This window comes from Lates calcarifer, linkage group LG16_LG22 (genome assembly GCF_001640805.2).
Source record: "Lates calcarifer isolate ASB-BC8 linkage group LG16_LG22, TLL_Latcal_v3, whole genome shotgun sequence".
Taxonomy (NCBI): Eukaryota; Metazoa; Chordata; class Actinopteri; family Centropomidae; genus Lates; species Lates calcarifer.
In genome coordinates, this window is record NC_066848.1 from 17,643,375 (window position 1) to 17,657,870 (window position 14,496).

The 14,496-nt window shown below is 37.9% G+C and overlaps 1 long non-coding RNA gene across 1 annotated transcript in view; it reads left to right on the plus strand.

Annotated features, from left to right (window-relative positions):
- Nucleotides 1-3,734: 3,734 nt before the first annotated feature.
- Nucleotides 3,735-14,496, plus strand: part of LOC108872913 (uncharacterized) — an 84,107-nt gene continuing 73,345 nt past the window's right edge. The window contains exons 1-2 of the long non-coding RNA XR_001959295.2: nucleotides 3,735-4,037; nucleotides 4,125-4,301. This is a non-coding gene — a long non-coding RNA (uncharacterized LOC108872913). The remainder of the gene's footprint in view (nucleotides 4,038-4,124; nucleotides 4,302-14,496) is intronic.

Sequence of the window (14,496 nt, forward strand, 5' to 3'; positions counted from 1 at the left end):
GAGCATGAATTTGAGAGGCAGCATGATTGCCTGCACAGTCACAGCAGACAGCTGCAAGTTGGCACAGCCAAAGACTACTTTTCTCTAGACAATAAGTGAGGTGAATACACATCTGCTGGAGTTCAGCAAATCCACATGTATGCTGAGGCTGTATGACTCAACTTCATAGACGTGTGTTGACAAAAATGACAGGGACAACTTAAGCTACTGGTGTACAAGACTGTTAACCTTCAGTGAGACTCAAAGACATGTGTTTGAGATGATTTCTGAGTTTTTTTTTTTTTTTTTGGAAGGATGTGTGAGACAGCCTCACTTGGACTGACAGCTTTCCTGTTGAAATCTACATTTCTCTTTGAATAGCAGTGAAAATTTTGAAAAGAATTAAATAAATGTTATTATGACTGAGTAGCCTTGATGGACAAAACTATAAGAGAATGATACAGTTTGATAAATCTGAATCAGAATATCCTTAAATCTTTTTTTTTCCATCTTTCTTAGTCTATTTCTCCATGTTTCCTGCTCTCTCCTTTACCTTTCACCTTTTGCCTCTTCTAAAATGTACCTTACCTTTTTTAGCTTCTATTTTTTTGTCTCCCTTATATACCTCATCTTTTCACATTCCCCATTCATCTCTCATTTGTGTGCGCGTGTGTGTCTGTATGTGTGCCGGAAAACCTGTCTGAGGTGCTATTGAGGTTAATGAGGGGAGACCATATCAGGCTCCAGATCCCTTTAATAAACCTCGTCGGCTTCATCCGTCTGGTGCATGCCAATGAGTTGCCCAAATCTATTGCTGTGCCTGTGTCTGTGGAGAAAGAAAATAAAGTCTGTGTGAGGGAAAATGAGGCTTGGGTCTTAAAAAGAACTATGAATGACTTGAAAAATGCCCTTTGATGAGTTTGAGAGTTTGCAGACGAGCAGGTCAGTTTGTTATCAGGGACAGACAACGAAGCAGACAGCTCACAGTCAGGGACGGAATTTATTCAAATGGAGCTGAGCATTTTGGGAGGAGATGAGGTTAGAATGGATTGAATTAGATAAAACTTCAATAATCTCTACAGGGAAATTGGGAAGTTGATAAGAACATTTAAGATAGTACAAGTTGTTACCATAAACTGACATTGTTAAAAAAAAAATGCAACAAATGCAGTACATTAATCACCTCCATTCAATCTTGTGGTTGGTGTGGTAGAAAAGGCTGTATAATTATAGGGTGCACTGTTCCAAAAATACAGAAAATACAGGATAAAGTTCACAGTGACAAAGGGCAACTCCTTGATTTTACCCCTGAAGATCAGTTTATTCATCATTAGAAGTATTACTCAGAGTGTTGGATCAAACATTTTATAGCTCTAGAGGTAGTTTAATCTTCACCTAGACTTGAGACATCAAAAAAGTCTGTATTATGTACTGGTGGACTGGAGTCTGAAAGATGTGGGCATTTTCCCAGCAGGAAGGGTCTTATAAATATGCTATTGAGTTATAGTACAGGATATATATATATATATATATATATAAAACATAAATTATCTGATGTTGAGCCTGTGCTTTGCAGCCTTGTGATATCTGGTGAACAGATAGCTTCAATAACTTGACCCTCCTGAGGAGGAATAGTCTTGTGTGTGTGCTGTCCTCCCATGTTCCATATTTCAGTCTGCTCGCCCCCGACACAGACAGGAATTTCCCCTTTTTAAGATGCAGATGGTCCTTCATCAGGCTACCGCACTCCTCCTCACTGTCCTCAGTGACACCTCTCACCACAGAGGTGTAATAAGAGAAGTTCTTTAGGTGATAGGATCCAGAGCTGAGTCTGAAATCTGATGTATGGAGTGAAAAAGAAAAGGTGACAGTGCTGTGTGCAGAGCTCTACACACAACAAAGTGTTCAGAATGTAAACCTATGAAACTCTCTCACTTTCTCCCAACCATCACTGGCAGTCTGTGCAAGATACCCATTTAAAAGCAATGTTAGCTGACAGCAGTGAATGAGTATCATCTGTGTGTGAGAGAAAGTATGTGTGAGTGTATGTTTTTATTTGCATTCAGATTATGAGCTGCGTTAGAAAAAAGAACATCCTTCATGGGCAGAAAGAGAAAGAGATGTGGTGGTTTTAACAGTCAGTTAGTGTGGGTTATAATACTGCATAACTAAAATGCACACAAATGCACACACACACACACACACACACACACACACACACACAGAGGAAAGAATAACATACAGCTCTGTTCATACTGTAGCCAAGGGAGAAACTGCTCTTTTTTCCCTGATACCTGACTGTCTCTTATAATGTCACTCTATATACCTAACATCTGAACACACACACACACATACATACTCAATGCAAGTTCCCCAATGAAATGTCTCCCTTCTTGTAGTTGAAGAATAACTTTAGAGTAGCTCATATTTCTTTCTAGCTTGTATTCATATGAGTATAGATCTCTGCAGAGTCATAAATCTAAATATAAGACTGCAGAAAGAAAGAGAGAGAGAATAATACAAATAAGGAGGAACTGTGTGTGTGTGTGATTTTTGTTCTGAGTCTCTAAATGGGGGTGGGGTAGGGGACTATCTCCATTTAGATTGCTTTCAGAGAGGACACACACACACACACACACACACACACACACACACACACACACACACACACACACACACGTTGCACCATTGTGGATACACACCTGTGTACATGCACAACCAGACACATCAACATACACACAGAAATGTGAACAAAACAAAGAAGTGTTGTGTTTTCATCTTATGTCTTTACACAATATCTACAGCATTTTTACGTTCAGCTGATGGTTCTCAAATCATTACATGGGATTCAGTAAAAGAAAAGACTGACAGAAAATTAGATATACAGTATTTTAAATTTTCATTGTTTAGAAATAAAATACATTCTGATTGTGGATGTCTTTTTTTTTTTTTTTTTTTACTGATGAGAGGTAAATATTGCATAAATTGGCACAGACAGAGGATCTATCATTGGCAGCGAATTCAGTGAGAATTTGGTCCAGTGTTTTCGTATCATTGTTCTTGGGCCTTTTGGTCTTTTGCATTCGATGGAGATGGGGGCTTGCATGTCTGACTGAGCAGCTCACTGAACTGCCTGCATATGTTTTCTTTGGATTACAAAGTTTTTAAAAAATGTTACCACACAGGCAAACTGTAAGCTGATTTAAGCATGGAGAGCAAAACAGTTGCCAAGAAGTGAGTGGGAAAAGTTGTTATTAACTGCATTTCAGGGTCAACATGATGCGATTGGAAAAGAATTCACTACAGAGACAGGAATTTGTTTCTGATAGAAATATACCAAATGTACGACATATACTGCAGTAAAGGTCCGACACACACACATGCAAAAAATGCATAACCTACTTCTACATATTTGTGTGACTTAAAGGATTGGTGAAGTACCCTACTAATTTTGTTTACATATTGTCTTCTTCTATAGTCTTCTGATATGTATTTCAGTTCAGTCCTTACCCTGTATATCTTGACATATGAGCTGGCTCGGTTAATGTATATTTTTGGCAGGATTTAGAAATTTCCTTAGTTTTGAGTGGACCTTGAACTTCTCAGGTCGGTTTTCTGTGTATTGGGTAGCCAGGTGTCAGTTTGTCATTATCAGCCAATCAGTGTCAAGTTGGGACGAATATTGTACCCTATCAGATTCTCAAAAGGGTGGGACTCAACTCAGAGCGAAAAACAAACGAAACGTCAGAGACAGGTGAAAATGGAGAGATGTTAGCCGCTCTTTGTAGGTTCAGTTAGCTCTGTTAAAATACTTTTTTTTTTTCATCCAAATTAAGACCCGGTGATTCTGAAACAGTGTGTACCACGCTAAAAGGGGAGAGTGAGCTGTGTGAGCTGTGTGGAGCGAGTTTAAGTCAGTGGTGTTGCTAAATTATCACAAACACCATAGCCACGTGTGGACTCTTTTTAGCTAACCAGCTGTCACCCTCACTGGACGGGGGATAACAAACTGAGTGCATACCTGTGGGAAGCACATATTTTTTTCACCAAGCTTCTGAGTGAGTATGGATCCTGAAAACTAATAATATCGACATTTACGGTTAACGGACAGGAAGTTAATTAGAGTCTGTACATTTTATTGATAGGGTGCTTCGGACGCTGCCATGCACGCTGTAGTAAAGGTGCTCAGGACTAGCCGCTGCCAGAGAAACCTGGTTTTTGCACATGGACCAAACCCCAGGACGGGTTCGCTTCATCACTCAGCTAACCGCTGGACAGAGGGTTTCAACTAAGTAACAGCTTTCTGCAGTTTCCAGGGAACAGTGAGTAATTTTATATATTTACCTTGAGGTTTTCAAATTAGCTCTAATAGCGCGCCAACACGTAGGCAAGTAACAATAGAAACTTAACCCCGGGTATTCATATTTTCATTTAAGTTAATTTGAGTTGTTAAACAAATATTTTTCTATTATTAGATTAAATCTTTGTCTTTTAACATTTATTCATGTTTTAAAAAATTGTAATTCATGTGTTGATGCTGTAAGTTATGGTAGGAAATATGGTTTGTGAATGTATACACATCATAAATTTAGATTTTTAGTAGCTCTCATCAATTAACCTCCCATGCAAAAGAGTGTATCAGGTAAACAGGTGTGTAACAAAATAATTGTGTGTCAAAAGTAGGATTGAGTGAGTGGACTACAATCAGTGTGAAACATTTACAGGGAGCTCTTTGCAGAAATGGAATATAACATACATAGTCTTAAGTGTTTTCAGTAATGTACAATCACCTAAAGCTAACAAAATCTAGCTGCGTTTTTGTTGGCTTAGAATGAGCCATTTATATCTTCATAGGGAGTGGCTCCTCTTCCACCATCATGTTGTGCCGCCATGTTTCTACACTAGCGAACAAACTTTAACGCATTTCGCTCTTTTACTTTGACCTCTGTAGCTTTTATACTGAAGATGAATAAAGAATACTGTACATGTCAGCTATTACCTGTAGTTTTACAGACGATCAACTAAATACAATATCTAGATATAGCTATATGTATAGACGAACCTCTGCACTTGACAGATGAGTCAGTGCGGTAGTTGACACCATTTTATCTACGTTGTCTCTGCTAGATGCCACTAAATCCTACACACTGGTCCTTTATGTAAGAAATCGTAGTAAAAGATCCCTGCTCAGGATAAGTGAATGTTTGGAGTCATGTATAGTTTAGTGAAAAAAGAAGCGTATAACTTGTTACTTAGGCTCACAAAACATGAAGTTCGACACACATATACAATGGTTCCTCTGCGTTTTTTTTCTGCTCCCCAAACGTCATCAAAACAAACACTGTCGGCCAGCAGCAGGGAGATGTCAACAGTCTGCTGCTCATTTTAGACCTGTGATTGTCATTCTTCACAGACGTGGAGCGGAGTCAGTCACAAACTGGATGCTCAGCCTGTCAGCCACAGCTCTTTCATATTGGCAGAGTTGCTAGAAACAAGGTGCTCATGTCTCAAACTGTTAGTGGCATGTCGGCACAAAAAGATGACAGTAGGACAGGAATATTCTGTGTTGATATTCAAAAATTGTAAAAGTTCCTGATATACTAGGCTTCAAAACCACTGAAGGTCACTGAACCACAAATGTACTGTGATGTGTTTATCAGACAAAATTTTGTAAACGTAAATGTGTTTAAGTCATAAAGATGTTAAGTGCAACAAATATGTTAATCCACTGAACAGAGACACACACACACACACACACACACACACACACAGAGTTTTGGCTGAATGTTGTGTTATGTTGAGAATAAGGTAATGCAAATTGGAGCTATTCTCCTGGGACATGTCCCGAAGTCTAGTAGTCAATACTCGTGTGTGCGCGCACACACTTTCTCGGGGCATATTTCATTTTCCTGCATCAAAACGTAATTTTAAACCTGTAACTAATTCCACATGTTGTCTCTGCATAGCATAGACTGACCTAACAAAATTTTTTCCGTTCATTACTGTCATTCCTCCGCAGTGAAGCTTTCTCCTATTCAGTGTTTCATTGAAATAATTTAATTGCATTGTCAGTTGTCAGAGCAGTAACAAAGTGTCCAGTGTAACATCATCTAGGTGAAAAATTAATTAACTCTCAGTTGTAGTACTTATAATATCAGAGGGCAGAGAGTTGTTCTATAGTTTTGAAGTATCTGAGAGCTGCAGAACAATTCAGCTGTGTTTTGAATGAAGCTTTGGTTAAGTTGCATTTGATTAAGAGAAGATTTAGTATAGACATAACAGTCAAGGCCATTCTTATGGATTATCATGATTTACAGACAATCATTGTCCCCAGAGGCTGATAGTTTTTGGTGCCATCACAAGGTTGATGATGAACACTGCCTTCTAATCATCAGCATGTTAACATAATGACTGTAAGCATGTTGGTATTGTGATGTTAGCATTTAGCTTGGTAGCGCCTGAAAATGGCCTCATAGAGCTGCTAATGGGGCTGTAGGCTCTTACGATATTCTTAATTCTTAAGATAGTCTGTGTTTTTTTGTAAACAAACACTTATATGTAATCTTTTCCACTGAAATTGTGTGCCTAACAAACAGATTAGTGCATTTCCTCCCTTATGAAATATTTGATAATTTTGAAAGCATTTAAACCTGCATTATTTGTATGCATGTTGCTAGCAGTCATCTTTGTCCTCACCCTTTTTGGTGCATTTCTGCATTTTTTGCAGAGGTACTAACAAACTCTGTTTCCACTCTTAAAAATATTGCTCTAAACACTCCATAGGGTACCTCTAAGGGCAAGGCCAGTACAATCCTCAATTTATTCAAGGCAAGTAACTATTCTCCGAATGCTCATTTTTAGTTGTTAATTATGTTTTTGTTTTTGTTTTTTTGTTGAATCCAACACCTTTCATTTCATTGGCCAAGCTTTGTGGCTGTGCAAACCTTGCTTGTGTGCATTTTATTTTTTATTGTCTCAGGGTTTAATCCGGTCAAACGTTCTACAAAGCAAAACAAATTCTGGTTGTATCTTTATGGATTCATGAAGTCATCTATCATAGCAGTCATGTCAAGGTCGAGTCTCAGTTCCTCATCTTTGTCACTTAAGTCTCTCTGGAGTCCGTGTTTCAAGTCTTCAGCTCTGCTCTTTTCACTTTGGGTGTTTCCAGTTGGCTCAATTCAGCCATCTGGAAAAAAACAACTATAGATGTCAGCGAGAGCAATAGTTTAGGGGTATTGAAATGTTGATTTAAGTAAAAATCATAATTTCTTTCCAGTTTAGTAGACGTAATCTATTGCTCAGCAAGAAGGAATACCCTGTTAACGGGTTTATTCATGGCAACGAAGGTATTTAGTTACAGGATCTCATCTCATTTATGTAAACAGCTCAACAGGACTTAAACCTTTTCTAAATTACACCCAGAGTTAGGAATTACACTGTCAGTGTTAACGTAGCTAATGGGACATCATGATAAGGAGAGATTAGACAGGGAAAAGAGGAGGAGAAAACAGGGAGTAAAGGAGGAGTGGAGAGGTGATGAGAGGAGGAAAAGATGAGTGAGTAGAGGAGTGGATGAGAGAGGAGACGTAATGATGCAAGTACCCAAGATAAGTGACTGCCATCTGAGGCTGGCAGGCCCCAAACACACATGCAGGCACACAAACACACCATACACTTCCCCTGCTGTGTAGAGCCCCTGTGCCACATGAAAAATGTCCGCTCTTTTCTCAGCTTGTTTACAACTGTGGCACTTTTCAATTAGCTGGACAAATGTGCATGCACACACACACACACACACACACACACACACACACACACAGATATTAACACGCTGACACAAAGTCAGGGTACACAATAATGCACACATTCACATACACAGATTGCAGGCCTATTTTTCAGTAGAGAAAGCTATCAGTTGAGAATACAAACAGAGGCTGAAGAACAAATGAGCTGTTATACACAAAGATACACATTCACTGGACACTCACATAGGGCAACTAAGTAAATGACTTAAGGCAAACCAATAGTTTAGAGTGTGTATCTGTTGGGGTTTCTTTTAAAGACTGTTCCCTCCTGCCACTTCTCAATCAAACACATTCATAGACACAATTGCATGAATTACCTCTACAGACACAATAATACAGATTCTCACCCTGTATTTAAACGCTCTGACGCACACACATGTCCAGGTCCTTTAGTTATTCTTTTGTAGATGGAATCTCTTGATATCTGGGTGACAAAATTCCCATCATTGAATTCCCCAAATCTCTGATTCATTCTCGTTCTCTTTTTGTTTCTGTCATTGGACAGAACACAGGCACACTTGCTCCACACAAAGCCACAGATGGACTACAGTGTTCATATACAACCCTGCCTCCTAGAAATTCTGATTGCAGCTTGGATTTGTTTTGTGCTCTTTTAATTGTGCCGTCTATAGTAATTCAGTGAGTCTCACAAAAAGGAAACTGTATGCACAGTTATAGTACGAGGAGGACAAGAGATATACAATAAGCACAAACATATTAACACAACATAGCAACTGCAAGTATAACTGTCCTATCCATTTGTACTCCCCTTCCTCTCTTCCATTCATCTCTTCTTTTTTCAGCTGTCATCCCTCTCCCCTTCCATTTCCTCTCTCCATCCTCCTCTTCCTTTCTCATTTGTTAGTGCAGCTGTGTTGGAGTTGCATCATCTTGGCTGGCTGGCAGTTTTAAATGTATAATGACTTAATTTTAAAATTGCATATTTTAAGACCTATTTGTTAAGAAGTAGACATATATTAACATATTTTAGTAAGATTAAAGATTTAAATTAAATTTAAAAGAAATGCATCAGGTGCAGTGGCTAGTTAACTGTAGTTATTAATTGGTTTTGAGATCATTTTTATGACTAGTATTATTACTAGTAGTGCTACTACTATTATTTGACCTGCTCTTTCTTAATTTCTCATGTTGGAGACACTGCCCTGAACTCGTCAGTATGTCTGTGGGAGGAGGCATCTTTGCCATAACACTCATGAGATTCCTACATGAATACATGGATGCACTAGCAGTGAATGCATACAGTAATAGACCGTCAGAGAGCAAGTAAGAGAGAAAGGAAGAGGGTAGGAGGGTTAATCATCAAGAGAAATGCTGTTCTTGTCCTTCAAACATGAATTATACAAGAGCTACTCTTGGATACATTCATGTCAAACTGTAAAAGATTAAATTCACTGAGGCTGTTTTGATGATAAGGTAATTTATTAAGATATGTTAGTCAGGGATAGTCAAAGCACATACAGACACTGTCCTTACTACCAAATCTTGGCACTGACCACAGGCATTATAACCATTTAACAGCCAAATCCAAATTGTGGGAGCATGATGCCAAATGTGAAAACACCAGCTTTGTTTACACTTTTCTTCTTTGGGATGATGGAATATTTGATGCATACAGAAAGCCTTAAATTAACATTCTTGTGCATCACTGTGTTCAAATGTCATCTCTCTGCTTTAATTAGTTTCACATTCACTTTTTGATCAGAAAGTCAAATTCCACACAATGGTGTGCGAAGAACCAGTTTCACATGAGTCAGACCACTGCTGATCCTGACTATGGCATTTCTGAAAAGTAATCACATTTGGTTAAGAATAATAGGAAGGTGATAATAACTATCAAAAAATATTGCTGGGTGTGTTGAGTTGACTGGGACTGGGGGTGCTCAGTGTTGTGGAAATTCTCAGTAATCACATAGGCCATCACTTTTTACAGAACTCACTCTGCAGAGTGAGTTCAGAATGTAATCTGAGACAAAAGTTATGTGACAAGAAAAAAAAACTGCCACACAGTGTGCATAAACAGTATATGTCATTATGTTCCCATGAGCCTGCTATATGTAAAAATCTGCTCACAGGTGTGAGAGTCAAAATCATTTCCACTGCCATTGAAACTGAAGCCTGAATCATTTTCCTTTTTTCAGATCATCACATTCAGCCACTCCTGTTGTCACTCACAATGTGTAAAAAGGTAAAAGTTAGTCATTTTGGGCCATTATTGTCTAAAATAAGGCTATCATTTTCCATGGCTGTCTCTGAAATCATGCTTTTTTTAAATACATAGTGAACTTTGCTCTCAGAGATCCTTTCAGTGGAAAGAAAAAAGGAAAAAGCCTGTCTGCCAGGAGATGCATCTCTTTCTATCTTCCGCTAGCAAAGACACACATCTATAAAAACGTACTACACCTATCAATATTTATCCTATAACTATATTCTCAGAAGTATTTGACACTGCGGCCAGAAACACATTTTTAGTGGGTGGGGTGAAGCAAACCAACATCTTGAATTCTACACGTATAGTATCTCTTACAGAGACACAGGCCTTAAAATTAAAATTAGAGCTGGTCAATTAGGGATTTTAAGGCTTTGTAATTCTGTGTGTCTTTCAGCTAAAAAGAGCATGCTAGATTTCTTTCTCAGAAAATTGTGCTTTTTCTCAGTAGTTGTTTCATTTCAATATGAGATGTCCAAGTCATTAGGTATTTTTTATAAGCTCCTTTGTACCCCACTGTGCTTGGTCTTGAATGCAATAAAAAAAAGTATGAATTCAAATATGAGGATGAAGAAAAACATGAATGATGACGCTATTGTCAAGTACTCTACATAACTATTGTATTCTCATCTCTCCTTTCAATTACATTTCACTCCCTTAAAACTGTATGTACTCCCTTAAAACTGGTTACCCAGCTTCTCTGGATTTTGGCTAGACGGGAAAGCACATCTACATAGAGCATATGACTGGTATCGTGTGTGTGTGTGTGTGTGTGTGTGTGTGTGTGTGTGTGTGTGTGTGAGTAATGCGTAATGCGTAATGCCTTTGCTCTCACCTCCCACCCACTCATCATATTTGTATGATGAAGTCAAGCCCTGCTCTGATATGGTGACCTACATTCTTCATCCTTTGAGAGAATTGAATTTTTCATTGGTAATTCTTATGAAAGAGAAATAAAACACACAATGATTAGAACTTTATGAATATAAGAAAAATATATAGAGAAAGACAAACTTGCTGATTCATTTCCAACCATGCCAGATGTATCAACACAGAGAGTGAGGTGTGTGTGTGTGTGTGTGTGTGTGTGTGTATGTGTATGTGTGTGTGTTTGTGTTTGTTTGTATGAGGATTCCCAATGTGTTGTATCCCTTGAATGTACCTTGTGGAAGTCATATTTCTATGCTAATGTCAAGAATTTCTCTCGCTCTCACTGTGACCTACATACCCAGCTTACAGAGAATACAGAGCAGAGATGGAGTCAGGTGGGTTAAGTGTGTGTCAGCTGACATGACTTTATTTCTCCTATGCTGACAAAGTCACAAGCGTTGGCTCCAAGACTACAGTAAAACAGCACCATCTCTGGGATAAATAGGATTTCGAATGTGAGGATTACAGAATGCAAACTGTCTTCTTTTAAATTTTTATTTAGTTATGGGGAAGAGAGATTGACAGAACCAGCTTTTTCTTGTTCTTGCATCAAACCATCCTTATTTATTTGCTTACTTTAGTATGAACAAGTTTGTTTTTATGGTAGGAATTGTTCATTCTGTCATCCAATTAAACCAATTAAAATTTAATCAGTTACCTTGCTATTAAGACAAAAGGCCAAAAGAGCTACTAAATACTAACAAATGCCACAAATTAGTAAGTCATGCCCTTTGAAAATAATATCCTAGTGAAGTGAGGCATGTTGTATTTCTATAGCAATGGGCCCACACTGACTACTGCTGTAATGGCAGAAGCTACAAAGGCTTAGTTTTCTAAGTGAATAAGATCATCATCTAAATACGTAATACTTAATCTGGGAGCTTCAAAGTAAAGCACAGTCGTCGTGGTTTCGCACTGGAAAAGAGAAAAGATAAACATGTTTGTCTTTTATTTTACAGGAGCAAATACTTATATGCGGTTGCAGTAAAAGGGGAGTGGGCATTATATTACTCAACACACTTGGATTTCTTGACCCTTTACTTTTGTTGTTGATTGTTTTAAAGTAGCCCATTAAACCGACTGAATTGCTTTTTCTGTCTTCATGTTGTCATCCAGTTGGACATCATGTCCATGTTAGGTTGGTTATTTAATCTCAACCAGTCAGCAGCGACTGACATATCCATCCTGTTGATGTGTTTTCAGTTGACATACAAACTGCAGTAGCTGTTGATGGTAGCAGTTAAATTAACATTTGTCGTATTGATCAAAGAACTATTGTAAGTTTACTCATAACCTGTTCATCTGCTGCTTGTCTCACTCATGCTTGTTATCATTGTTGTGAATGGCTCTGCTGCACAAAGATGACATCAGAGTTCCTAATCCCACTTATAACACTTCTGGCTCTGCAGTCCAGCCTAGGATACAGCCATCAGTCAGCACACCACCAGATATTTTTAAATCTCCACGAGTTCCTAACCTTATACATTATATAACTCTTTTCCCACATGCAAACCAGGCCATGTTAGCACCTAAGCCTCTGTTAATTGCCTGGAAAACCCTTGGCTTACCATAACTTGTGATGAACTATGATACAGCACCTCTGGAACAAAGTGGTTTGTGTAGCTTTTATGGGCAGAATGAGGTACACGGAGAGTAGCTCTTCCATATTTAAAACTGATTCATTCCCACTTGTGTAAAGGATTAAGATAAAAAAGGGCAGGAGGGTGGCAGAGTAAAAGAGGCACACCACCAAAATTAGTAATATTATTCAGAGTAGAGACAGATATGATGACACCAGTTCCAGGGCTTAAAGTACTGCTGGTTTTCCATCCTACAAGCTTCTGGGAGATAATTGCATTCACTATGTATTCCAGATGTAAAGCAGTGCCTGAGTTGAAAGCTAAAATGACTGAAATACAGTACCATAAAACAGTAGAAAAATCTATAGTAGTGCAAAAATGATCAATTTCCATAATTAAACTGAAATAAAGTCATTTATCATGCAAAAGAGCAAAACATTGATTTGTTCTAGCTCCTCAAAATTGAAGATTTGCTATTTTTCTCTCTTCTATCATTCTTTTAAATTCAACATTTTTGCTATAGGCATTTTTCTGACATTATGTAACTCGTAATAAAAAAAAAATCAACAGTGTAATTGAGAAGGAAAATGATTAACCAGCCCTAATCCACTGGACATGGTGAAAAGTTAAAATTGTCTCACCATTCATCAGTTCTGACAATCTACGAATGAGCAGATGTTTGAGAAATCGACTCTTGTTACAGGCAGCATAACAGAAAATATTTTCAAGCTCAGCCAGACAAGTGGAGTACACAGTGACAGTTGCTGCAGTTTGATGTAAATTAACTCATCATCCTTATATTACAAACCACTAATCAATCAAAAACATACATGACCTTGTCTTGCATGTCTTGTTATTGAGTATAAATATTGAGTCAGGACCTGATGGATTCACTATTCTATACTGTATCATGTTTTTGCAGAGGACCTGTGCATTTATCTGTTCAATAACACAAGGACAAGTCGGAAGATAATCACACTCAGATGAAACACAATATTCATGTAGTCCTTTTTGGGTAGTCACTTTGTGTTCGCTCAGTCCACTCTTGTACCTTTCATTACACAGCTCATGAAAGACTTTATATTAGAACAACAAAACAACCAATCTCATCCCCACACAGCAGTTTTTCTGGTTTCCAACTACTTGTATTAGAGATTCTGTACAATACAGATCAGACAGTGATCATGAGGATCTTACAGTACTGAAGTGCCTTCCATTTGCATAATAGTACTGGTGACTAGCAACATGATCTCTCATAAACCAAGAAAAACTTTGCGGCCTGCTTTGACTTTTGTGTCTCAACCTTTCTAGTACTACTCACAGAGTACACTCTATAGACACTGTTTTGTGTAAAATATTTGGCACCAACATTCATAACATGGTCAAAGTCACTGTGATTCCATTTTATTTTCCCTATTCAAGCTCCTGACCTGTATTTTCCATTTATGTACTGCACTGCTGCCTCATGATTGGCTGATTGGATAACATGAATAAGCAGGTGTACAGGAGTTCCTCATAAAGTGCTTGGCAAGTGTATGCTGGAGGTGATAAAAGTATTGGTATGGTGTGCTTTTAAATCTTTATTTGTCCAGGCAATTTGAGAGCTGCCCAATCACATGAGTCCCCACACATATAGCAAGGAAGAGCATGTTTTCTTAATAAAGAGCCTCTGTAGCTATTTGTAACTCTTTCCCCTTTACCTCTCTGTCTTCTCTTATTCCATATTAATTCTGATTTACTGTAGTTCACTTTCACAGTATTACAGTATTAAAACATTAAAGGAATACAATAAATAAAAGACAATAATCCAAAAGACTTTTGATATTTTGTTGATTAAAAAGCTTAAACAGCACCAAGAAAACAATAAATGCAGTGTAATGTTTGATATAAAATACACTTGAAATGATATAACTAATTACAAATGAAAGAATGAAATTGTTGATTACAATAATAATATGATTTCTGTTATGTTTCC